The sequence below is a fragment of the Schistocerca piceifrons genome, chromosome 2 (genome assembly GCF_021461385.2).
Source record: "Schistocerca piceifrons isolate TAMUIC-IGC-003096 chromosome 2, iqSchPice1.1, whole genome shotgun sequence".
NCBI classification, from domain to species: Eukaryota; Metazoa; Arthropoda; class Insecta; order Orthoptera; family Acrididae; genus Schistocerca; species Schistocerca piceifrons.
In genome coordinates this window covers 700,848,560-700,874,099 of record NC_060139.1, presented here as the reverse complement: position 1 = coordinate 700,874,099, position 25,540 = coordinate 700,848,560, and the positions used below count along the sequence as shown (strand labels likewise).

General features: G+C 38.7%; 1 non-coding gene across 1 annotated transcript; it reads right to left on the bottom strand.

Moving 5' to 3' along the window:
* Positions 1 to 4,184: 4,184 nt before the first annotated feature.
* Trnal-caa lies at positions 4,185 to 4,259 on the bottom strand. Its single transcript has one exon. It is a non-coding gene; the product is annotated as a tRNA-Leu (tRNA).
* Positions 4,260 to 25,540: the final 21,281 nt, after the last annotated feature.

The window sequence follows — 25,540 nt, the reverse complement described above, 5'->3', positions numbered from 1 at the left end:
GCTAAATTTGTGATCCCTTGATGCCTCAGAACATGTCCTACCAACCGGTCCCTTCTTCTCGTCAAGTTGTGCCACAAACTCCTCTTCTCCCCAATTCTATTCAATACCTCCTCGTTAGTTATGTGATCTACCCATCTAATCTTCAGCATTCTTCTGTAGCACCACATTTCGAAAGCTTCTATTCTCTTTTTGTCCAAACTATTTATCGTCCATGTTTCACTTCCATACATGGCTACACTCCATACAAATGCTTTCAGAAACGACTTCCTGACACTTAAATCTATACTCGATGTTAACCAATTTCTCTTCTTCAAAAACACTTTCCTTGCCATTGCCAGTCTACATTTTATATCTTCTATACTTCGGCAAACATCAGTTACTTTGCTCCCCAATTAACAAAACTCCTTTACTACTTTAAGTGTCTCATTTCCTAATCTAATTCCCTCAGCATCACCCAACTTAATTCGACTACATTCCATTATCCTCGTTTTGCTTTTGCTGATGTTCATTTTATATCCTCCTTTCAAGACACTGTCCATTCTGTTCAACTGCTCTTCCAAGTCCTTTGCAGTCTCTGACAGAATTACAATGTCATCGTCAAACCTCAAAGTTTTTATTTTTTGTTTCCTTTACTGCTCGCTCAATATACAGATTGAATAACACTGGGGAGAGGCTACAACCCTGTCTCACTCCCTTCCCAACCACTGCTTCCCTTTCATGCCCCTCAACTCTTATAACTGCCATCTGGTTTCTGTACAAATTGTAAATAGCCTTTCACTCCCTGTATTTTACCCCTGCCACCTTTAGAATTTGAAAGAGAATATTCCAATCAACATTGTCAAAAGCTTTCTCTAAGTCTACAAATGCTAGAAATGTAGGTTTGCCTTTCCTTAATCTTTCTTCTAAGATAAGTCGTAAGGTCAGTATTACCTGATTGTAAAAAGACAATTAAACACCGGTGAGAGAGGCAGTAAAGACAACAGCACTCAGAAGCCTCCAGGGAGTCGGTCTGCCCTCATTCACTTAGGTAAGACAGATGGTGAGCCCAATTACACTTGATCCATCAGAACCCAACCAAGGGACAGCCGTGGACTGACCAACAAACGACTTGCTTGCCACCAATCGGTACATGAGAATTCAAACACAAAATGTTACAGGTGTAATTATCCACAATCAAATATGTGTTTGTGTTAAGCTGTCAAAACTACACACGCTGTTGGACAGTGACAACAGGTGAGGAAAAGGACACTGCCTGAAATTACGTTAGTGACCAGGGCAGGTAACCAAGACATTAACGGCCACAAACCAGAAATTTCCACTGGTGCATTTGAATTGTAGTCAACCAGTATAGTTAATTCCACCACATGGTGGGTAAATTTCAGCAATACAGACATTCGGTGTTGCTTACAGGAAAATCTTCCCAACAGTGAACCTCCGAAAGAACCACACAACATGAATGGACATGGCTTGGGTACTTAAAAGACCACTCAACTTTGATGTCCTGGGTCGGTGAGCCACAAAGCTCGTAGTGATCAGACAGCTCCATACATGCTCTGACACTGCACTGGGACCTCGAGCGGACCCAGCCGACTGCACCATGTGGAGATATCCTCCCTGGTCCACACCAACCAACCGACTCTCTCAGAATGCAGACAACCTCTAAAACAGTCGTCAGTGGAAATAACGCCAACTACACCCACAACCTGACAAAAACTTGCACAAAGACCTGAACGATACCCAACAGTAACTAAGCACGCACAAAGACAAATCGGGAGTTGATGCACACACACCCACAGCTGACTCATGAACGATCGGCGAGCCAAAATGTGTCGTCTGGTAGGACGACTGACCGACGATCCCCCAAGACTGTGGCCCGCCTCAAGTGATGCGTGGCGGCAATGGTCGGGCAAGCCATGTCGACGCAGACCTCACTGCACCAACCCGAGCGCACTAGTGCCACATTGCAACTCCCTGACTGGCAGGTCTGGACTGCACTCCAGACATGTTCCAACTGACTGGCAGCCCAAACTTGCAACTAGAACTGTCTTACGACAGACAACGACCAGAAAATATTAGCAGTCGAGTAAAGATACTACGAGAGGGGATATATTGATATGCACTGCTAATGCCACTCATGGTCAGGCAAAGCAGCAACTCAGTGACACCAGTAATTTAAATTAACATAGTGAGGTGGAAGTACATTAAAAACAGGGTGTAAAATACATGATGGCGGGAACATGAGCCATACACGGCTAAACCTCCCCTCCTCAAACAAGAACCCAGGGGTGATATGCTGAAATAAATTAACTAGCAGCTTCTAAAAAGGCACAAGACACAGGCTGAGAAAGGCTGCAAGAAAAACACTTGGTTGGACCCACCCCTGCAGAGGAAACATACCCACTGGCTACCAGACATCCCTGCCCTGGGAAGAGACCAACCTAAGTCCAAAAAGACGACCAATTCACAGCCATTGCTAAGATACCTGCAAGGACTTCAAAAATGCAGAGGAAACATGCCCCAGGCAACCTGACATCCCCACGCAGCAGAAAGCACCGAGCTAAGCCTCACACTATGATGAAAGTTGAAGGAACTATTCGAAGCTGACAACCTAGGAGCTACCAGAGCTTTAAGACCAGATGGTAATGTCTGACTTAACGGATTATCAGTGCCCGCACTCAATCCAGCTGACTGTCACCACGTTGGGTTCCCTCTAGACGACAAATAGTTTCTTCAAGGCCTTCAGTAGCCTTAAAGGAAACCGAATTGCCGCTCCTGTCTCTCTGACCACCGCCAATGTGACGTGAGCCGGGTGCAGCATGGCAGCGTGTGAACATACTGCCAATTCTAGAGCACTGCCCAGTTGGTTGGCACCTTAATGCCAACCCATAAACAAGATGGGCTTCTTAGCAGGCCGATCCCCGGACTCTGTCTGACTGCCATTATCATAACACCTGAAACAATAACAAGGCAAACAATACGATGCCACAGACACAATAGAAACTAGAGTGAAAATGACCTCAACTAGGTTGGTAAGCTCGAGCACTACCATGCTTTGCTACCAATGAAAAGCCCACTAAACCCGCTGGGCAGAACAGGTGATTAGGATTATGGAAAGCGCCAAATAAGGTTAGGGTCAGTTTTACCTTAAAATGCAACTTATTGTAATTTACTAACACATGTACAACCAAAGTGGCACATAGCCAAAATTTTACAACTAGGAGTTTCAAACTCCAAATCTTTCATGGCTGAAGGTCTCCAAACAAGAAATCTTAAAAATCAGCAAGGTAAATTTCAAGTGACTGAAGACACGCAGTTACAATTACAAATAAAATAATTAAAATATTTATATACATCACAGCTAGGCCGAAAGCCTCAAGGCAAGGGTGGATAGACAAACATAAACAAGATGCAATATAACAGCTGAAGGCCCACAGTAAAATTTTCAAGATTTTAGAATAAATTACCATAACCTTTCAAAAGCAGAATGCTGCAATGCTTTTGCTTAAAGGGTAATTTTAAGAATAAGGTTTTAAGCAGCTGAAGGCCCACAATTGATTTTCCAAATTCAAAATACCATAAAGCTTTAAGGGCAGAAGGCTGCAATGTTTAAGCTTCAAAGGTAATTTTGAGAATAAGGCTCCAAGTGGCTGAAGGCTCACAATAAATTTTTAAATTGTTTCACAATTGTGAGAAATATCACCACAAGCCTTAAGTTTTAAGCGGCTGAAACTGCCCTAAAAGAAAAGACAACACAATGGCAATAACCTTTCAGCAAATATTCATTTTCCAGAATTCAAACTTACTTATACGCAGGTGAAGACCTTTAATTTACATAAAACACCGTAAAACCAAGAATTTTTTTATCATTGGCTATAATAGATTATAAACAGAGAATTAAACACTGGTGAGAAGGACAGTAAAGACAACGGCACTCAGAAGCCTACAGGGGGTCGGTCTGCCCTCGTTCACTTAGGTGAGACAGGCGGTGAGCCCAACTACACTTCGTTCATCTCAACGGACAGCCACTGAACTCAACGAAGGGACAGCCACGGACCAACCGACAAACAACTTGCTTGCCACCAATCGGTACATGAGAATTCAAACACAAAATGTTATCAGAATGAGATTTTCACTCTGCAGTGGAGTGTGCGCTGATATGAAACTTCCTGGCAGATTAAAACTGTGTGCCGGACCGAGACTCGAACTCGGGACCTTTGCCTTTTGCGGGCAAGTGCTCTACCAACTGAGCTACCCAAGCACAACTCACGCCCCGTCCTCACAGCTTCACTTCTGCCAGTATCTCAACTCCTACATTCCAAACTTTGCAGAAGCCCTCCTGCGAACCTTGCAGAACTAGCGCTCCTGAAATAAAGGATATTGTGGAGACATGGCTTAGCCACAGCCTGGGAGATGTTTCCAGAATGAGATTTTCACTCTGCAGCGGAGTGTGCGCTGATATGAAACTTCCTGGCAGATTAAAACTGTGTGCCAGACTGAGACTCAAACTTGGGAATTTTGCCTTTCACGGGCAAGTGCTCTACCAACTGAGCTACCCAAGCACGACTCACGCCACATCCTCACAACTTCACTTCTGCCAGTATCTCATCTCCTACCTTCCAAATTTTACAGAAGCTCTCCTGCGAACCTTGCAGAACCAGCACTCCTGAAAGAAAGGATATTGCGGAGACATGGCTTAGCCACAGCCTGGGAGATGCTTCCAGAATGAGATTTTCACTCTGCAGCAGAGTGTGCGCTGCTATGAAACTTCCTGGCAGATTAACAATGTGTGCAGGACCGAGACTCGAACTCGGGACCTTTGCCATTGGCGGGCAAGTGCTGTACCAACTGAGCTACCCAAGCACAACTCACGCCCCGTCCTCACAGCTTCACTTCTGCCAGTATCTCGTCTCCTACCTTCCAAATTTTACAGAATTAGTTTCTGTACAAATTGTAAATAGCCTTTTGCTCTCAGTATTATACCCCTGCCACCTTCAGAGTTTGAAAGAGAGTATTCCAGTCAACATTGTCAAAAGCTTTCTCTAAGTCTACAAATACTAGAAATGTAGGTTTGCCTTTCCTTAATCTATTTTCTAAGGTAAGTCATAGGGTCAGTATTGCCTCACATGTTCCAACATTTCTACAGAATCCAAACTGATCTTCTCCGAAGTTGGCTTATACCAGTTTTTCCATTCGTCTGTAAAGAATTCACGTTAGCATGGAATGTCAGGTCCCTTAATCGGGCAGGTAGATTAGAAAACTTAAAAAGGGAAATGGATTGTTAAAGTTAGATATAGTGGGAATTAGTGAAGTTCAGTGGCAGGAGGAACAAGACTTTTGGTCAGGTGAATACAGGGTTATAAATACAAAATCAAATATGGGTAATGCAGGAGTTGGTTTAATAATGAATAAAAAAAAAATAGGAGTGCAGGTAAGCTACTACAAACAGCATAGTGAACGCATTGTTGTGGCCAAGATAGACACGAAGCCCACACCTACTACAAAGTAAAAGTTTATATGCCAACTACCTCTGCAGATGATAAAGAAATTGATGAAATGTATGATGAGATAAAAGAAATTATTCAGGTAGTGAAGGGAGACGAAAATTTAATAGTCATAGGTGACTGGAATTCGAGGGTAGGAAAAGGGAGAGAAGGAAACATAGTAGGTGAATATGGATTGGGGGAAAGAAATGAAAGAGGAAGCCGTCTGGTAGAATTTTGCACAGAGAATAAGTTAATCATAGCTAACACTTGGTTCAAGAATCGTAAAAGAAGGTTGTACACCTGGAAGAATCCTGGAAATACTAGAAGGTATCAGATAGATTATATAACGGTAAGACAGAGATTTAGGAACCAGGTATTAAACTGTAAGACATTTCCAGGGGCAGATGTGGACTCTGACCAAAATCTATTGGTTATGAGCTGTAGATTAAAACTGAAGAAACTGCAAAAAGGTGGAAATTTAAGGAGATGGGCTCTGGACAAACTGATTAAATGAGAGGTTGTACAGAGTTTCAGGGAGAGCATAAGGGAACAGTTGTCACAAATGGGGGAAAGAAATACAGTAGAAGAAGAATGGGTAGCTCTGAGTGATGAAGTAGTGAAGGCAGCAGAGGATCAAGTAGGTAAAAAGATGAGGGCTAGTAGAAATCCTTGGGTAACAGAAGAAATATTGAATATAATTGATGAAAGAAGAAAATATAAAAATGCAGTAAATGAAGCAGGCAAAAAGGAATACAAACGTCTCAAAAATGAGATCGACAGGAAGTGCAAAATGGCTAAGCAGGGATGGCTAGAGGACAAATGTAAGGATGTAGAGGCTTATCTCACTAGGTATAAGATAGATACTGCCTACAGGAAAATTAAAGAGACCTTTGGAGAAAAGAGAACCACTTGTATGTATATCAAGAGCTCAGATAGAAACCCAGTTCTAAGCAAAGAAGGGAAAGCAGAAAGGTGGAAGGAGTATATAGAGGGTCTATACAAGGGCGACATACTTGAGGACAATATTCTGGAAATGGAAGAGAATGTACATGAAGACGAAATGGGAGATACAATACTGCGTGATGAGTTTGACAGAGCACTGAAAGACCTGAGCCGAACGAGGCCCCGGGAATAGACAACATTCCATTAGAACTACTGACGACCTCAGGAGAGCCAGTCCTGACAAAACTGTAGCATCTGGTGAGCAAGATGTATGAGACAGGCAAAATACCATCAGACTTCAAGAAGAATATAATAATTCCAATCCCAAAGAAAGCAGGTGTTGACAGATGTGAAAATTACCGAACTATCAGTTTAATAAGTCACAGCTGCAAAATACTAACGTGAATTCTTTATAGACGAATGGAAAAACTAGTAGAAGCCAACCTTGAGGAAGATCAGTTTGGATTTTGTAGAAATATTGGAACACGTGAGGCAATACTGACCTTACGACTTATCTTAGAAGAAAGATTAAGGAAAGGCAAACCTACGTTTCTAGCATTTGTAGACTTAGAGAAAGCTTTTGACAATGTTGACTGGAATACTCTCTTTCAAATTCTAAAGGTGGCAGGGGTAAAATACAGGGAGTGAAAGGCTATTTACAATTTGTACAGAAACCAGATGGCAGTTATAAGAGTTGAGTGACATGAAAGGGAAGCAGTGGTTGGGAAGGGAGTGAGACAGGGTTGTAGCCTCTCCCCAATGTTATTCGATTTGTATATTGAGTGAGCAGTCAAGGAAACAAAAGAAAAATTCGGAGTAGGTATTAAAATCCATGGAGAAGAAATAAAAACTTTGAGGTTCGCCGATGACATTGTAATTCTGTCAGAGACAGCACAGGACCTGTAAGAGCAGTTGAACGGGATGGACAGCGTCTTGAAAGGAGGATATAAGATGGACATCAACAAAAGCAAAATGAGGATAATGGAATGTAGTTGAATTAAGTCACGTGATGCTGAGGGAATTAGATTAGGAAATGAGACACTTAAAGTAGTAAAGGAGTTTTGCTATTTGGGGAGCAAAATAACTGATGATGGTCGAAGTAGAGAGGATATAAAATGTAGACTGGCAATGGCAAGAAAAGCGTTTATGAAGGAGAGAAATTTGTTAACATCGAGTATTTAAGTGTCAGGAAGTCATTTCTGAAAGTATTTGTATGGAGTGTAGCCATGTATGGAAGTGAAACATGGACGATAAATAGTTTGGACAAGGAGAGAATAGAAGCTTTCGAAATGTGGTGCTACAGAAGAATGCTGAATGCCAGTGTTCTTTCTCCTGATAGCGACATCATCTTGAGTAGTCCCTGCCCAGAGATCTGAAGGGGGATTATTCTACCTCTGGAATATTTTACCCAAGAGGATGCCATCATCATTTAACCATACAGTAAAGTTGCATGCCCTCGGGAAAAATTACGGCTGTAGTTTCCCCTTGCTTTCAACCATTCGCAGTACCAGCACAGCAAGGTCATTTTGGTTAGTGTTACAAGGCGAGATCAGTCAATCACGCAGACTGTTGCCCCTGCATCTACTGAAAAGGCTGCTGCCCTACTTCAGAAGCCACACGTTTGTCTGGCCTCTCAACAGATACCCCTCTGTTGTGGTTGCACCTACGGTAAGGCTATCTGTATTGGTGAGACACGCATGCCTCCCCACCAATAGCAAGGGCCATGGTTCATGGGGGGGACATTCCACTGTGCTAACCTAAATAGTGAAATCATTACTAAGCAAACTTACATTTTTGTATAAATGCTAATCACTGGGTTTTATTATATTTACTAGTTTCAATACTCTTTACAAGTGTCCTTTACCTTACTCAAAAGATCAAATTATGCTGATCCAGGGCTTATTTTTGTAATAATGTTTTGAAGTACAGATGTATGTGTAATTACAGAATTGCTTTGATTCTTATGCTGAAAGACATATCAGTATGCATGGTTTCCAATGGAAGCCAAAACTTAAATCTTATTCAATTCAAATGTTCATATATTTTAAGAATAGTAGACCACAAATTGTATTGTATTCTTTATTAGGTGTCGTCTTCTTCTTCTATGAAGTACGATATGATGCTGGAAAGGTCATACTTTTATGTGATAATATACATATTCTAAACATCCGGAGGTAATTAACAGAAATTACTAATAGTTACACAGGTTACAACACATCCAACTATTTCACACTCAACAAAATCCATAAAAATTTTCTAATTTCATTATATTATTAGAGTCAGAATGTACACACTTGAAGGTTTTGAACTTGCTCGATACTCAACTCCACCATCATAACGCTTCTGGAGTAGACAGCTATGAACAGCTATTTTAAATGCTGAATTTAGTTTGATCATTTTAATATCACGAGGCTGTTGTGCAGCTTGTTTACTGGTTATAGATGTCCAGTTTGTTTTAACATTGTGTTTGAATATTGGACATTTATACCCTGGTTTTTTATTGTATTATGTGACTGAATATCCTGGTTTTTAATTACAAGCTGGTTATTACCATCGAAGATTATTGTAATGTAATTATTACTTGCAGAACAGGTAAACAAGACTGAAGAAAGGCTTAAATTTTTAAAATAAAAGCTTGTATTTGCTTCTTTGAGCTGCTCTTCCCATGCTTGTACAGTTCTCATTTGGGCTGTGAAACAACATAGGGTAGCAATTGAGTTTCCCCAGAAGATTATGCCACATCACAGTAGATGTTCTGGTTTGCCTAAGTACACATTGTTTCTTTTGACATGTAGCTTGAAAGAATTTTTATGCAGTAACAGAAGGTGTACAGTTTATTGGTTACATGCTTTGTATGTTGGATCCATCTTATACCATCCGATATCAATACTACAAAAACCTTTGTAACATTTTCCAAGTTTTTGGTAAATAACTCTACAGGTGGGCTTAATGGATTGCTTATTCTGAACTGTGTGGAGGTGCATAGTATTTATTATTATTAGACTGTTCACACCAAATCTATTTGTAATGTCTGATGTGCATATTTTGGTTTCATTGCTTAACTGTTTTTTTTTATAGTCCTTATTAACACATTTACTTTGTCTCCAGATTTAATGTACTTGGGTTGTGGGTCGGTTGCTTCCAGCGCATTTATGAAGAGCAAAAAGAAAATCAGTCCCAACATGGAACCTTGTGGTACACGGTACTTAATACATTGTTTTTCTGAGTAACAGGATTTTGTGATATATCTTTCTTTGAACACAAGTTAAAATATTCACTCTTTGTTTTGCAAGTAACATTTTAAGCTCCCACAGGCTGGTCCCCTAGTACCACACACTTGAGTTTTATAAGCATATTCACTCTTTGTTTTGCAAGTAACATTTTAAGCTCCCACAGGCTGGTCCCCTATGAGTTTTATAAGCAAGATGTGACTTACATCAAATGCCTTTAAGAGGTCTACAAACATTATCAAAATATGGCCTTTACTGTCAGTTGCATTTCATGTTTCCTTTAAGAAAACAAAGATCACAGTCTCAATAGATCTGAGTATACAAAAACCGTGCTGTGAGTCTGAGAAATGCTCTCATATAGCAGATTTCCTCTATTATTTTGGGGAAGGCAGATAGAACTTATATGGGCCTATAATTAGATACATCTTCTTTTATTCCTTTTTTTAAAGGGGCTTTACTTTGGCTGTTTTCAATTTTTTGGGAATGCACCCACCGACAGTGAACAGTTGCAGATGTCAACTAGATTCTGGACTAGGAGGGGATCACATTTCTTCATAATAAAATCAGAGATATTGTCTGTACCAGAGGAGTGTTTGATTTAAGTTTCTTAACACATTGACAGCCACGAGGTTGCCCCTAGCCTCAGAAGAGCCTTGTGCCTGATACGGTGTGCCCATCAGCAGTCACAAACCTGATGCAAGAGCCTGTCTGTGAAACATCCATCCCTGTATATGCAGTAATCAACATGATAATTGTGTGTAGCAATTGCTTCTCACTACTGAGGTATAGGAACAGACTTACTTTGTTTGACTTACATCTGGACTGATTCATTACGGCACACTGTTAGTCTCACTATACAAAGTCTTCTGCTACCTGTATGAAGAACAAATCAGATTTATTCATAATTTTTCTGGAGTCTGATAATACAGATGAGCTTTCAGAGAGCTTAATATTTTGAAATTCTGTTTGTTTTGCCTTTGTATTCCCCCTTCCATTATTCCATATAGCTTTCATTTTATTTTCAGAGTTTTTTTGCATGTCTGTTAATTGCTACTCTTTTTGACTGCTTTACGACTCTTCATTTGACCTTCTGGACTAATTCATTATGGCACACTGTTATTTTTGCTGTACAAGGTCATCTGTTAACCTGTGTGAAAAATAAATCAAATTTATTTGCAATTTTTCTGGGGTCTGGTAATACAGATGAGCTTTCAGAGAGCTTAATATTTTGGAATTTTGTTTGTTCTGCCTCCATATCCCGCACCCCCACCCTCCCGTTTCCAATTTTCCACATAGCTTTCATTTTATTTTTTGAGTTTCTTAATGTGCATGTCATCTGCTACTCTTTTTGCCTGTTTTACTGTGCTGCTGAAAATTTTCTTGCAGGATTTGAAATAGATATCGAATTCTGGAGATGTTCAATGAGGATGTGCTGAAAAGTAATGCCTCCAATTTTTTATGTGATAACTCTTAAAGCCTTTTAAATAAAATACATTTTGTTAAACATTCTACATCTTCATTCTTTATGTCTACACATTTACGTCCCTCTGCCGCCAGAGGTCTCCAAATTGTAGCTTGTAACATGATAGTGTGTAACATAATTATGTTGGCGCATGAAAAGCAGCATGCTGTAATAGAGTTATGAATTTGAGGAGTTTGTCCACACATTAATATTCTGCATCTTTATTCTTTATGTCAACACATCTATTTTTCAACATAGTCACCTTGGTGACAAACACATGTCTCCCAACAAGAGACCAGTTTGTTGGTACTGGCACTGTAGAATGTTTGACTTCATTAACAGAGCCACAAGCTCACCTCTGCTTCTATCACTTTATCACTATCAAAGTGAAGACCTTAAAGGTGTTCCTTAAGTTTTGGAAACAGATGAAAATCATGCATGGGGCCAAGTTGGGGTTGTATGGAAAATGATTAATGACAGTGAACTCAAGGCATCAGATTGTTACAGATGTCACAGTTCTTGTGTGTGGTCTGGCATCGTTATTTTGATGGAGAGGGTACCCCATGTGTGGACAAACTCTTCAAATTGGAAACTCAATTACACCACACTGTTTCTCAAGTAATGACATAGTTATGTTACATACCATCATGTTACATGCTATAAGTTGGAGTCTTCTAATGGAAGAGGGTTGCAACTTGTGTCAACAAAGCAAGAAAGTCAACCGAGTAATGTGCATGGTGTGTAATACCTCAACCAATATTGAAAACAAAATGAAAAATTCAGAGGCGTTACTTTTCAGTACACCCATGTATTTGGACTTTTAGTGTAGTAACCTTTTTCAGTTTGCATATATTTGTATTCCAGTGGTAATACAATTATTTTCCCTGTGTAAACTCTTCTTTTTAAGAGGGAAACACAGTTCAGAGTAATGAGCAAAGTTGCTAATGAAGTGATCAAATTTGTCATCAGTATTTGAACATTTATATATTTTTCCTCAGTTTTCTTTGTTTAAGCAATGGAGAAAGTAATTTATGCTTTTATCACTGTAGCACTTGCTGTCCTTTATTAAGTATTTAATAAGTTTAGTTGATTTTCTAAGTGAGGAGTAAGCTCCCATACTATGTGGCCCCCAAAGTCTGTGTTCAGTGTTTCAGTAAGAGTTTATTTGCACATTAATAAAGATGTGGAAAATTGTAAAGACTGATGTTCTTCTCATGTGTGTCAGAGTGTCTATGGTACCTTGTAAATTGAAGATTGGCAGGAGGCTCAGTAAATATGTATTTTGTTTTGACTCTTTTGCAAAGTGTGTATTGAAATTGCTGTATAGAATTATTCTTGTGTTTCTATGCATTAGTTTGTTAAGTAGTGATTATATGTTTTTTAGCAAGTTGTTCATATCACCAATTGATGGGTGCTCTGTACAAATAAATACAGCTCTTCTTGCTTCTAATATTTCAACCTCTGATACCTCTGCATCTTTATCTTTCACTATTTCTTCAGTGAAACATATTGTTTCACAATTTGTATTAGGTGTTACACAGGTAGAACAGCCACCTTGTTTGTAATTATTTTGACACAAAAGACTACCTGGTGCATAATTTACAAAAATTATCATCTAAAGTTTTCTCTCATCAACCCAGTGTTCTGTTGTACACAACAATCATGTATTTTTTAATTCATTTTCTAACAGTACTCAAATGTCATGTCCTTTACTTGGTGATAAATGCACATTCTGATTTAATGAACCCAAATTTAATTTTATTTTTGTGCTTTGATAGTTGTATTTGTTTTGGACTGAGCACTGGCTTGACATTTTATCTATCTGTTCTTGTGATGTGTTACCACTGAAAATCCTGGTTGCATATTGCAACTCTACATTTCCTGGATGACGATCTTGTAGTCTTTTGGTTGACTGGAATTATGATCTAAGATGTAATGTGGCCTTCTGTTGCTAAAATAGATGTGTTGGCATCAGGACCTGATCTTAGACATTTTGATTTTCACTTTCTTGTTCCCACTGAAACTGCTACTGTTGATGTTCTCAGTACTCTTTCTGTAGTTGTAGAATGCACTGTGTGGCTGTTGCATTTCCTTCTGTTGTTGCTTCCCATTATTCTTCTTCTTCTTCTTCTTCTTTTTTTTCTTCTTCTTCTTCTTCTTCACATGTGATGTTCTGCTTAACACCAAGACTATAAATTCAGTGTTGGAGACCACTTTAGTTGGATCTCTGTTTAGCCCACTGAAACTCTTTCTTGTACAGTTTCTTAGTAATTTTTTCAGATCCTTGATTTCATCAGAATTATTAACTTTGCTTAGGCCTTTTAACAACAGTAGTTTAGTCTTTAGGTTCTCTAATTCTTGGGTAAACCATGGTTTTCCCTTCCTAGTTGTATGTTTTTTCTTTGGAACGGGATGAGCATTGAAGGTACTAATTAAATAATTTTGGAAGGTTTCATAAACAAGTTGGGCACTGGAACCACATCTTAGAAATAGTTTATCCCAATCTATTATGCTCAACAGGTGCACTAGTTATTTTAAATTGTATTTTGTTAGTATTAAGGTACTTTGAGACTCCTAACTTGTATTGGGACGTCTCCTATCCACACTTAGAAAATGTTCTAACCTTACTGTTAACATACAGTGATCTAAGAAAGTAAATTATTTCACATTGGTGGAATACATATCATGACGATAGCTGACAAAAAATGTTATCTAAGCATGCTTTAGTCTAGTAGGTTTTGAATTAATGTAATGGAAATTGTGCTGCCTTAGACTATTCAGTGACTTTTTTACAGTAGGTTTGACACAAGTGACATCAAAGCTGTGAGTAAATGTAAGTTTGTAGACTGATCTGTCCACATTCTCTTTCTTTTCTTGGTTTGAAGCCATGAAATATCATCATTGTTTGAAATAGATATAGGCCTTCTAGGCCTATAGCTTCTCCTTAAGCTCAATGATGTATACACAGCCATGTCACTCTAATTCCACCCTTTGAACATTAAACATAAATTTTCTTTTACGTTATCACATAAAATATGTGAAAACTCTTTATTTATGTTTCAAAGGAAATATCTGACTTATGTTGTTTGGGCAGCAGAGAAAGCAGAGTGCTCAAAAAGCTTGTCACACTATTTCACAGCCAGTGAGGTAAAATATACCACCCACTTTATGAGAATGTATGGTGCTTCCATGATTTCAGGAGCTGTATTAAGGTATTCTCCCACCACAACCCAGGAACTCTTCATAATATCTCCCAAATTATGGTGGACAGGGTGAGAAGGATTTATGTGTGTCCCTGTAAGGTGCCATCAGCACTATCATGACAACATACTGTGTCATGAGAGGCAGACAGTTCAGAATCCAACTCACAGATAAGGTAACCTTGGTGAAACATTCTAGCATGTCAGTGCAAAATATCTGTTGCTAATCAGGAGGCAGGGACATAAAATTACAGCAGTAACAAGTCACCTTCCATCTTATTTAAAATCCTCATCATGGTTTCCCATACTGAGAGGGAGTCTTGGAATGGATTATTGTGAAACTCACACCATGATCCCATCTTGCTCTGATTGATAACACCATTAGTATTTGGCCCTCTTCATCTAAAAGGATATAAGGTTACAACTTTGGACTTGTTCCACCTGTGACTTAGTAAATCACATTCATAATTTGGTCTAACCATTCCTGGATGATGTTCAAATATACCTCTATAATGCCAAGTTTGCCATGCTGACCATCTGTTTCAGTAATTTCCTTTCAGTCAACATTTGATTTCCTAAATATATGCAGACTGGGAAGTAGCTATTGGAATGAAACTCAACAACCACACACCACTGAGCAGCATCTGTGAGGTCATAAAAGCAGAACATGGGGAGAAAATGGCAGAAAATGTCCCCATAGTAGTGTTGTTGTTGTTGTGGTCTTCAGTCCTGAGACTGGTTTGATGCAGCTCTCCATAGTAGTGGTGAGACATATTTCTGCTCTTTGTTCAGAACACTAAACACTTACAATGCTTCTGATAGGTAAACAGTGCAATGGCAGAACCCAAGGGCATAGTAGTACCCCAGGGCGTGATAGAACCCCAGGGCATGTGTACACAACCAGTGATTGCTTCTAAGATAATGTTCACAGATACAGTTGAGGAATGGTTTGTTGTTAAGAAATGTGACCAAGCCACCTTTAGCTCTCTCTTCCTTCAGGTCATCTTATGTACATTTAACACAGAGATATACGTGCTTTGAAAACATGTCTGCCAAAGACAGTGCTAAGAGTCTCATGTATTCTGCATGAACCCTTTACCAGTTGTACATGAAATGTATTCACCATTATGAATATGGACAAACATCAGTTGTATAATGGAATGATGATAAAGAAAATTTGTGCTGCAATGGGGCCCAAACCATGATTTCCTGCTTATTGCAAATTTTTGCATTATTATTTGGCTGTCTCACACCCAGACCCAAACTTCCATATGTCATCATGTATACTTGCCTGGTATTAGTGGATAAATACGATATTGCAATGCCTGTGATATTCTGAATTATGATGCAATATCATATTTTACCATTTGAGTTTCACTAATGTATGGGAGCTATTTAACAGTGGAGTTCCTCATTCTTCTGGTCTTTCTATTGAAGTATGGAGTCTGTGATGGATGGAAATTTTTTTTAGTATCTGGATCATTGTCTTGGGAGAACTCAGCTTCCATATGCTCAAGAATTATCATCAAAATCATTGAAGAAATAAAGTTTTTCATAATCTATTGGCTTGAGACTCAATGTTCCTTATTTCTGATGCTTTAAAAACTTATATCTCTGTGGAAAGAATAGTGCTGATGTTTTCTGTAGATTCTTGCCTTCACTTGTGGTTGTTGACTCCTACTATTTCTGTCTGTGTCTGAAATACTACATCAGTCTTAATTCGCTGTTTTTTCACTGTGGATGGAGAGAATGTCATAAGTACTACACTGTGCGTGGTCCCATGCATCTTCCTTGTTTCATTATATGATGTGCATTTTGTTACATCTTAAGTCAACCCCCATAGAGCCCTGCCTATATGGACATGCATAATACAGCTGGAGGATGTCAGGTATCCCAGGGGTTACTTTCTATCAACTGTTCCACCTCAGCAGTTCTCCATGGCTACAACTCACCTCGAACATGACTTTTTTTTTTTTTAAAAAAGAGGCATCTTGTGCACACAATGCCATTAAATAAAATCTCCACTTTCTAAGACATACAGAATTTCATTGTCATGCTCACTTTTAGATGCTGAAACATACTCAAAGTTCATGGAACTTGACTGATTGCATTGTATTAACCTAATACAATAAAGTTCATTGAGATATTGCATAAAAAGATTAGGGGAAATATATGAAGCAGTATTATGTTGTGTGTACAAGGTAGGTTACTCATAAACTTTTAATTATCATCTTGGTAAGGACATAAATAAATAATGAAAGCAAAAGAGTAAACAGTGAATGAGAAACTTGGTGATGATGTTTATTCTGCTCTACACATTCACCATATAGTGTGACACATATCTTGTTTGTAGAAATCTACATTTTTGACTCTGCAGCAAATGTCCCACATTGAAAATTATCCTCATTCTGACAATAACTGCCACATAATGGTTTCTTCATCTGAAGAAAGAGAAAAGAAGTCACAGGGTTAGTTTCAGGCATATAGTGAGAAGAGAAGATTGCAACATGTGTGGCTGTGTCCCATGCAGAATGAGCTGGGACATTGTCCTTGAACAAAAACTAATCCTTGGTCAGTTTTCCACAATGCTTTGTCTTATGGCCTCCAGTAACCTCATCAAGAGATTTCAATAGTATGCTCGTGTGACTGTTTGCCCCACACAGGCACAATATGTTAGCATTACTCAACGAAAATCTAATTTTGTCTAATGATGGTTGGGTCATTGCCTTTGGCAGGGGTGCATAAAAATGTTTCCCGTTGCTCCTATATCTTGGGGTCATAGCAAGTGATTAGATGACTAAGGAAGTCACCTGGATCAGACTGACACAGCTGAAATATTACCGATTCTGGCTCGGTTCTGCAGATTTTATGAATGGACATGAACAGTCTCGGAACTGAGTGGGGCTAATGGGTAACTTTTTAAACCTGATGCATGACTGGTTTCCCCTTTTCCCACTATATTGAAAATTGTGACGTACTAGTCTTTGAGCACCAGGATCTCCCCTTCTCTTGCAGTAATTTTTCACAAGGAGCTAGTCTGCCACTTAGTTCTTCATTGGTCAGACTTGTTTGACCACAATGGAAGCATCTGCACCACCCAACTATCATGTCATATGATGGTGCACTGTTGCTGTACACTTCTGCCAACTTAGCGTGGATTGCTGTGTTATTGTTCCCCTATAAATGCTGAAAAGGAATTACTGCATGATGTTTCACTTTATCAATGTGCTGTGCCAGTTTGTTTTGGCTACTCAAGCCAAGGACAATATATGTCAGGACTGTAGACAATTACTTGAAAATAGACAAACAAAAAGTTAATTACAACAGTATTAGGAAAAGGATAGATTGCTACTCACTTTAAAGGTGACAAATTGAGTTGCAGATAGCCACAGTGAAAAGCTGTTATGCATTTAGATTTTGGCCAAAGCCTTCTTCAGAAAAGGGAACACACACATTCACACAAGCCCCTTATGCACATGACTACATTTTCCAGAGATGGAAGTCATGTGTACATGAGGTGTGTGAACTTGTGTGTGTCCTGTTTTCTGAAGAAGGCTTTGGCTGAAAGCTAAATGTCTAACAATCTTTACATTACGCTTGTTTGCAACGCAGTGTGTCATCTTCATTATTTGTAGCAATCTATCATTTTCCTAATACTGTTGATATTCCAACTAGGAGCATCAATTGTTTGAAAATAAATGTATCATAGTGGTAGTAATTAAAACTTTATGACTACCCATCTTGAGCAACTCCACAGACTGCTAGAGAAGAAACAATTATTTTAATGACAAACATCCTAGACCGCTGAAAATACAAAAAAAAGGCGAAGTACAGAATTGACTCACCACAGCAAATTATATATCGATAGTCCTATATGTTAATTGTTGTACATCTATATGTAACTAATACTTACTTTCTTGTTTCATTAAATATAGAAGCAGTCCTCCAGAAAGAATATGGGAAGAAAGAGAATGGTTTCATAAATTTTGACATTTCAATTGTAACTGTCAGGAGATGCTCAAATGTTTACTCACGATATAAGTACCGGGCTGGATGCCACAACATATACATGGGACTGAAGACTGAAAATACTGAAGTATGCTATTGTGAAAGCTCATTGTGCAATAATAGTTGTTGTGAAAAATTTTCTCTTATTTTATTATTTTTTATAATGCCAACAATGCTTTAAATAAATTTTACATGGAATGAGTCAGCTGCAGTCATAAAACTGTACAACATTTATTTATTTGTTTATCCATCCATCCCTAGACAATGTAAACTGTATGGACGTTTCTAAACACACAAATACATAAAATAGAGACACAGAGATACATAAACACAAACAATTACAAACATAAATTTCTTGTCTACCAAGTTAACAATTTGGACACAGTATTTCGCTATACTGTTGAACATATTGTAAAATGCCTCTTAAATACAGTAATTAATCATTAGCACAATTGTCAACAAAATTTACACATCATTTTAGGTAGTCCTTTATATCCGAAAACACTTTTCTAAAAAATAATATTTTGGGCTATTCCTGAAGGTATGTAGTTCACTTTTGTCTTTGGTCTTGTGTGGTATTTTATTGTATATTTTAATTCCATTATACAGCATATTACTTTTGGTTTTAATTTTGTTTTTTACATTGAGATGTAAGTGGTAGCTGGATCTGGTTCAATGTTCATGTAGAGACCTGTTCGTTCAATACTTATCAATGTCTTCTTTAATGTGGGTCACTGTCTGCAAAATGTACTCGCATGGAACAGTCAAGATTCCAATAGATTTAATCAGCTCAGTGCAGTGAGTTCTCATGCTTCTTTTTTTCATAATTCATACAGCACTTTTTTGCAGCTTGAAGATTGTTTATCTGTTCTGCTTATTTATTCGCCAGAACATTATTCCATAACTCATCACAGAACAAAAATATGCAAAGTTTGTTGTTCATTGCATGAACTATTACACACAGAATTCATTATTCTCAGTGCAAAGCATACTGCAGCTATTCATTTCCTGAGGGCAGGAACATGCTCAGTCCATTGTAGTTATGTGACAACATGGATCCCTAGAAATTTTGTTTGTGATACACATTCTATGAGCTCATGTTCCATGTTTAAAGAGTTATTTAAAAAAATAAGTAATTTGTTGTTGTCAACCCATCTGAATACGGGCACAAGTGTTTCTTCAGGTTTGTCCTTTATTACACTTGGTGATGTTTCGGACTTCAGTATTAATGTATCCATCAGATAATTTTCTAGATTTTCAGGGTCTCCTTTTGTATGTAGGGGCAGGACCTTTGCATGCTTTAGTGCCTCCGGGAAGCAACCTGTGGTGCATGATTCATTTATGATGTTTCTAAACACACAAATACATGGTGTCCAGACAGTCCTTCAGCAAGCACACATGCACTTCATCTGTACGTGCTGAGGTTTTATTTTTTAGGTTCCAAACTACATTACTTATTTTTTTATGAAGTGTTGGATCATGGCAACAATGTGTTTGGAGCATATTTCAGTGTCTGTAAAGGCAGTATTTTGTCATATTTGTGTTGCTGAAATATTGATTTGCATTTCTTTTATCTTGTATTGTGTATCATTGGGCTGTAATTGTATGTTTACCTGTTTTGTCTTTTTTTCTATTTGCCCCTGTTTGGTCACATTTTAGGCTGCTTTTATTTTGTTTTCTGCCTTTTCTATATTTTTGTCATTTTGGGACCTTTAGATGTTACTAAAACTTTTCTACATATGTTGTAGTGCTTCAAGAATTTCGGGGTAAATTCTAGAAACATTTGGCTCTCCACCATCTCAAACACCTGATATTTTAATGATGAGGGTGAGAGAGCCTTTTTACTGCACCACACATGTCTGTGTGTGCAGGAAGGACAGCTGTCACGAGGAGCCAGGAGTTGCGTCAGACGAGCAGCCCCGACAAGTTGTTACCAGCAGTGCCTTGGAAGTCATATCAAAAAATCAAAGAGTGTTTGGATAATGTTCTGTGGTTTGTGGTGTCATGAGGATTGTTACAGAGACATGAGAAGGACTTCAGCGATAGAGGTATATGCATATGGAAAGAGAGATAAATTGACCAGTACTCCAATGAGAAGTAAGAAAAAAAAAGTAGAGACAGTTGCTAAGATCAAAGAAGTGAAAGAAGATAGCCCCAGGCTCTCTACTTTGCCATTACTTGAGTGAGAAGCTGGAGGAGGTAAGATGTTAAACGTCTCCTGCAGTACGGACATTCTCACCTTCACCTTTGAAGTCCCCGAAGAAAGCTCTTAGCAATTCCTATGGAACGGCAAATGGTGAAGAATCAGTTACACTTGTCTGCGAGGGTCATTTGAAAGGTGTGGTATGTGTGTAGTGCTAGTAATGTTTGTACCTACACTACCCACCGTTTCCAAAAGTGATACAAACCCTCCCATTTACTTTACATCTCACAAAAGGTGTAAAATTATTCTATAAAAATAGAAAATTATATACAATGATAACATAATTGTTTAGTCATTCAGTTTACACTATTTTCCATACAAACACAAAGTGCTTCATTCAGTTTATGATGTCTATATATCATTCTGCTTACCTAGTACAATCATACAAATTTTCCACTAAATTATTATTCTGTTTGTCCCATTTTATGTTTAGAAATCACCGTTTATCCACGATTCTCTTGAATGGTCTCAATCTTGTAATCATATCCAGTTTTCTAATTACTTATATTATAGTATAGTTTAAGAATTCAAAAATAGATTATAGAATAATTGAAGAATCAAAGGGAATTTGGTGTAGGAAAACTAATGTGGAAGTAACACTGAAAACAACTCACGATTCGACAGTCATCACTCAGCCCGTTAACACGGAATGTTAATGTCCCTGGGGAATATACCACTTTATATCCTTAACATTATATTTCCCTTTTTCTTCTCCTGTTGCAGGATACACTAAATATAAGGTTTTTGGGTGGGTCACCCCCCCCCCCCCCCCATGACCATTGGACACCTTGCTGTTGGTGGGGAGGCTTGCATGCCTCAACGATACAGATAGCCATACCGTAGGTGCAACCACAACGGAGGGGTATCTGTTGAGAGGCCAGACAAACGTGTGGTTCCTGAAGAGGGGCAGCAGCCTTTTCAGTGGTTGCGGGGGCAACAGTCTGGATGATTGACTGATCTGGCATTATAACACTGACCAAAACGGCCTTGCTGTGCTGGTACTGCAAACGGCTGAAAGCAAGAGGAAACTACAGCCGTAATTTTTCCCGAGGGCATGCAGCTCTACTGTATGATTAAATGATGATGGCATCCTCTTGGGTAAAATATTCCGGAGGTACAATAGTCCCCCATTCAGATCTCTGGGTGGGGACTACTCAGGAGGACGTCGTTATCAGGAGAAAGAAAACTGGCGTCCTACGGATTGGAGTGTGGAATTTCAGATCCCTTAATCGGGCTGGTAGGTTAGAAAATTTAAAAAGGGAAATGGATAGGTTAAAGTTACATATAGTGGGAATTAGTGAAGTTCGGTGGCAGGAGGAACAAGACTTTCGGTCAGGTGAATACAGGGTTATAAACACAAAATCAAATAGGAGTAATGCAGGAGTAGGTTTAATAATGAATAAAAAATGGGACAGCGGGTAAGCTACTACAAACAGCATAGCGAATGCATTATTGTGGCCAAGATAGACACGAAGCCCATGCCTACTACAGTAGTATAAGTTTATATGCCAACTATCTCTGCAGATGATAAAGAAATTGATGAAATGTATGATGACATAAAAGAAATTATTCAGGTAATGAAGGGAGATGAAAATTTAATAGTCATGGGTGACTGGAATTCGAGAGTAGGAGAAAGGAGAAAAGGAAACATAGTAGGTGAATATGGATTGGGTGTAAGAAATGAAAGAGGAAGCCATCTGGTAGAATTTTGCACTGAGCATAACTTAATCATAGCTAACACTTGGTTCAAGAATCATAAAAGAAGGCTGTATACATGGAAGAATCCTGGAGATACTATAAGGTATCAGATAGATTATATAATGGTAAGACAGAGATTTAGGAACCAGGTTTTAAATTGTAAGACATTTCCAGAGGCAGATGTGGACTCTGGCCACAATATATTGGTTATGAACTGTAGATTAAAACTAAAGAAACTGCAAAAACGTGGGAATTTAAGGAGATGGGACCTGGATAAACTGATTAAACCAGAGGTTGTACAGAGTTTCAGGGAGGGCATAAGGGAACAATTGTCACAAATGGGGGAAAGAAATACAGTAGAAGAAGAATGGGTAGCTTTGAGGGATGAAGTAGTGAAGGCAGCAGAGGATCAAGTAGGTAAAAAGATGAGGGCTAGTAGAAATTCTTGGGTAACAGAGTAAATGAAACAGGCAAAAAGGAATACAAACATCTCAAAAATGAGATCGTCAGGAAGTGCAAAATGGCTAAGCGTGGATGGCTAGAGGACAAATGTAAGGATGTAGAGGCTTATCTCACTAGGGATAAGATAGATACTGCCTACAGGAAAATTAAAGAGACCTTTGGAGAAAAGAGAATCACTTGTATGAACATTAAGAGCTCAGATGGCAACCCAGTTCTAAGCAAAGAAGGGAAAGCAGAAAGGTGGAAGGAATATATAGAGGGTCTATACAAGGGCGATGTACTTGAGGACAATATTATTGAAATGGAAGAGGATGTAGATGAAGATGAAATGGGAGATATGATACTGCGTGAAGAGTTTGACAGAGCACAGAAAGACCTGAGTCGAAACAAGGCCCCGGGAGTAGACAACATTCCATTAGAACTACTGACGGCCTTGGGAGAGCCATTCCTGACAAAACTCTACCATCTGGTCAGCAAGATGTATGAGACAGGTGAAATACCCTCAGACTTAAAGAAAAATATAATAATTCCAACCCCAAAGAAAGCAGGTGTTGACAGATGTGAAAATTACCGAACTATCAGTTTAATAAGTCACAGCTGCAAAATACTAACGCGAATTCTTTACAGATGAATGGGAAAACTGGTAGAAGCGCCTCGGGGAAAATCAGTTTGGATTGCGTAGAAATATTGGAACACGTGAGGCAATACTCACCTTATGACTTATCTTAGAAGAAAGATTAAGGAAAGGCAAACCTACGTTTCTAGCATTTGTAGACTTAGAGAAAGCTTTTGACAATGTTGACTGGAGTGTTCTCTTTCAAATTCTAAAGGTAGCAGGGGTAAAATACAGGGAGCGTAAGGCTATTTACAATTTGTACAGAAACCAGATGGCAGTTATAAGAGGTTAGGGGCATGAAAGGGAAGCAGTGGTTGGGAAGGGAGTGAGACAGGGTTGGAGTCTCTCCCCGATGTTATTCAATCTGTATATTGAGCAAGCAGTAAAGGAAACAAAAGAATAATTCAGAGTAGGTATTCTGTCAGAGACAGCAAAGGACTCGGAAGAGCAGTTGAACAGACTGGACAGTGTCTTGAAAGGAGGATATAAGATGAACATCAACAGAAGCAAAACGAGGATAATGGAATGTAGTCTAATTAAGTTGGGTGATGCTGAGGGAATTAGATTAGGAAATGAGACACTTAAAGTAGTAAAAGAGTTTTGTTATTTGGGAAGCAAAATAACTGATGTTGGTCAAAGTAGAGAGGATATAAAATGTAGACTGGCAATGGCAAGGAAAGCGTTTTTGAAGAAGAGAAATTTGTTAACATCGAGTATAGATTTAAGTGTCAGCAAGTTGTTTCTGAAAGTATTTGTATGGAGTGTAGCCATGTATGGAAGTGAAATATGGACGTTAAATAGTTTGGACAAAAAGAGAATAGAAGCTTTCAAAATGTGGTGCTACACAAGAATGCTGAAGATTAGATGGGTAGATCACATAACTAATGAGGAGATATTGAATAGAACTGAGGAGAAGAGGAGTTTGTGGCACAACTTGACAAGAAGAAGGGACCGGTTGGTAGGACATGTTCTGAGGCATCAAGTGATCACAAATTTAGCATTCAAGGCCAGCGTGGAGGGTAAAAAGCATAGAGGGAGACCAAGAGATAAATACACTAAGCACATTCAGAAGGATGTAGGTTGCAGTAAGTACTGGGAGATGAAGAAGCTTGCACAGGATAGAGTAGCATGGAGAGCTCCATCAAACCAGTCTCAGGACTGAAGACCACAACAACAACAACAACCGACTGAACGTGGTAAGGTCCGACAAACTTTTCAAAAAATTCATGCATTTCTTTCTTCAGGGAAGAGCTCTGAAGATGCTGTTTTAGTAGATCATCGACCTTATACTGAGGTTCAATGGCCTTCACTGTTGTGCCCTCTTAACTAACTTCTTAGCAACTATCGTTTGATTCAGTTGGTAATCAGTAGCAGGTTGTTCTGGCCCAGTAAAGCATTTAATAAGAGGTTCACCTACAAAGGGTTTACCTATTACTTCCAAAGGTGTTAGCCCAGTTGATAAATGTGGTAATTCATTTAAAATAAGCTCAAAGTCCCTAATTTTCATTGCCCATGATGTATGTTCTTTATGGCGGTATGTGTGGCATAACTTCCCAATTTCTTTCGTAGCCCTTTCACATGGGTTAGAAGATGGATTATAGTTGGAGATTAGTGTTTGATGAATATTTTCCCAAGCTAGAAATTCTTTAAACTCGTTACTAATGAACTGTGGTCCATTATCAGAAAGGTACTGCTTCTGTTTTTCTATCTCGAGAAAGTATTGTTGCAGACAGTGCATTACCATTAGTGTACCTGCTTTCTTAATAGGATACAACTTAATGTACTTCAACCAACATTTTTGGAATTGGTGCAAAGAAATCTGCAACTGTTAGATCATGTAATGCTTTAGGAATAATTGGATACATTTTATATTTAATGTGAGTGTTATCCTCTTTTACCCTCTGACAAATTTCACAAGTTTTAATGACCAATGCTATAATATGTCCTAGCTTTTTAAAGTAGTAGAACATATTCATATGTGCAATACATTTGTTTATGCCAAAATGCCCATACGCCTCATGAATGTACCACACTAACTCATACTACTAAATTCGGTATACATAAATGCCAATGTTGCATTGTCTTACTGTCTCTCCAGAACAAATTATGTCCTATAATCTTCCACCTTCCAACTTGATTAGGCAGTAATGACTTCCTAACACACATAGCAAATATATCTGTAAAATAGGGATTATGTCGGATGTTATCTGTTATTTTCTGAGCCATTTCTTGCACC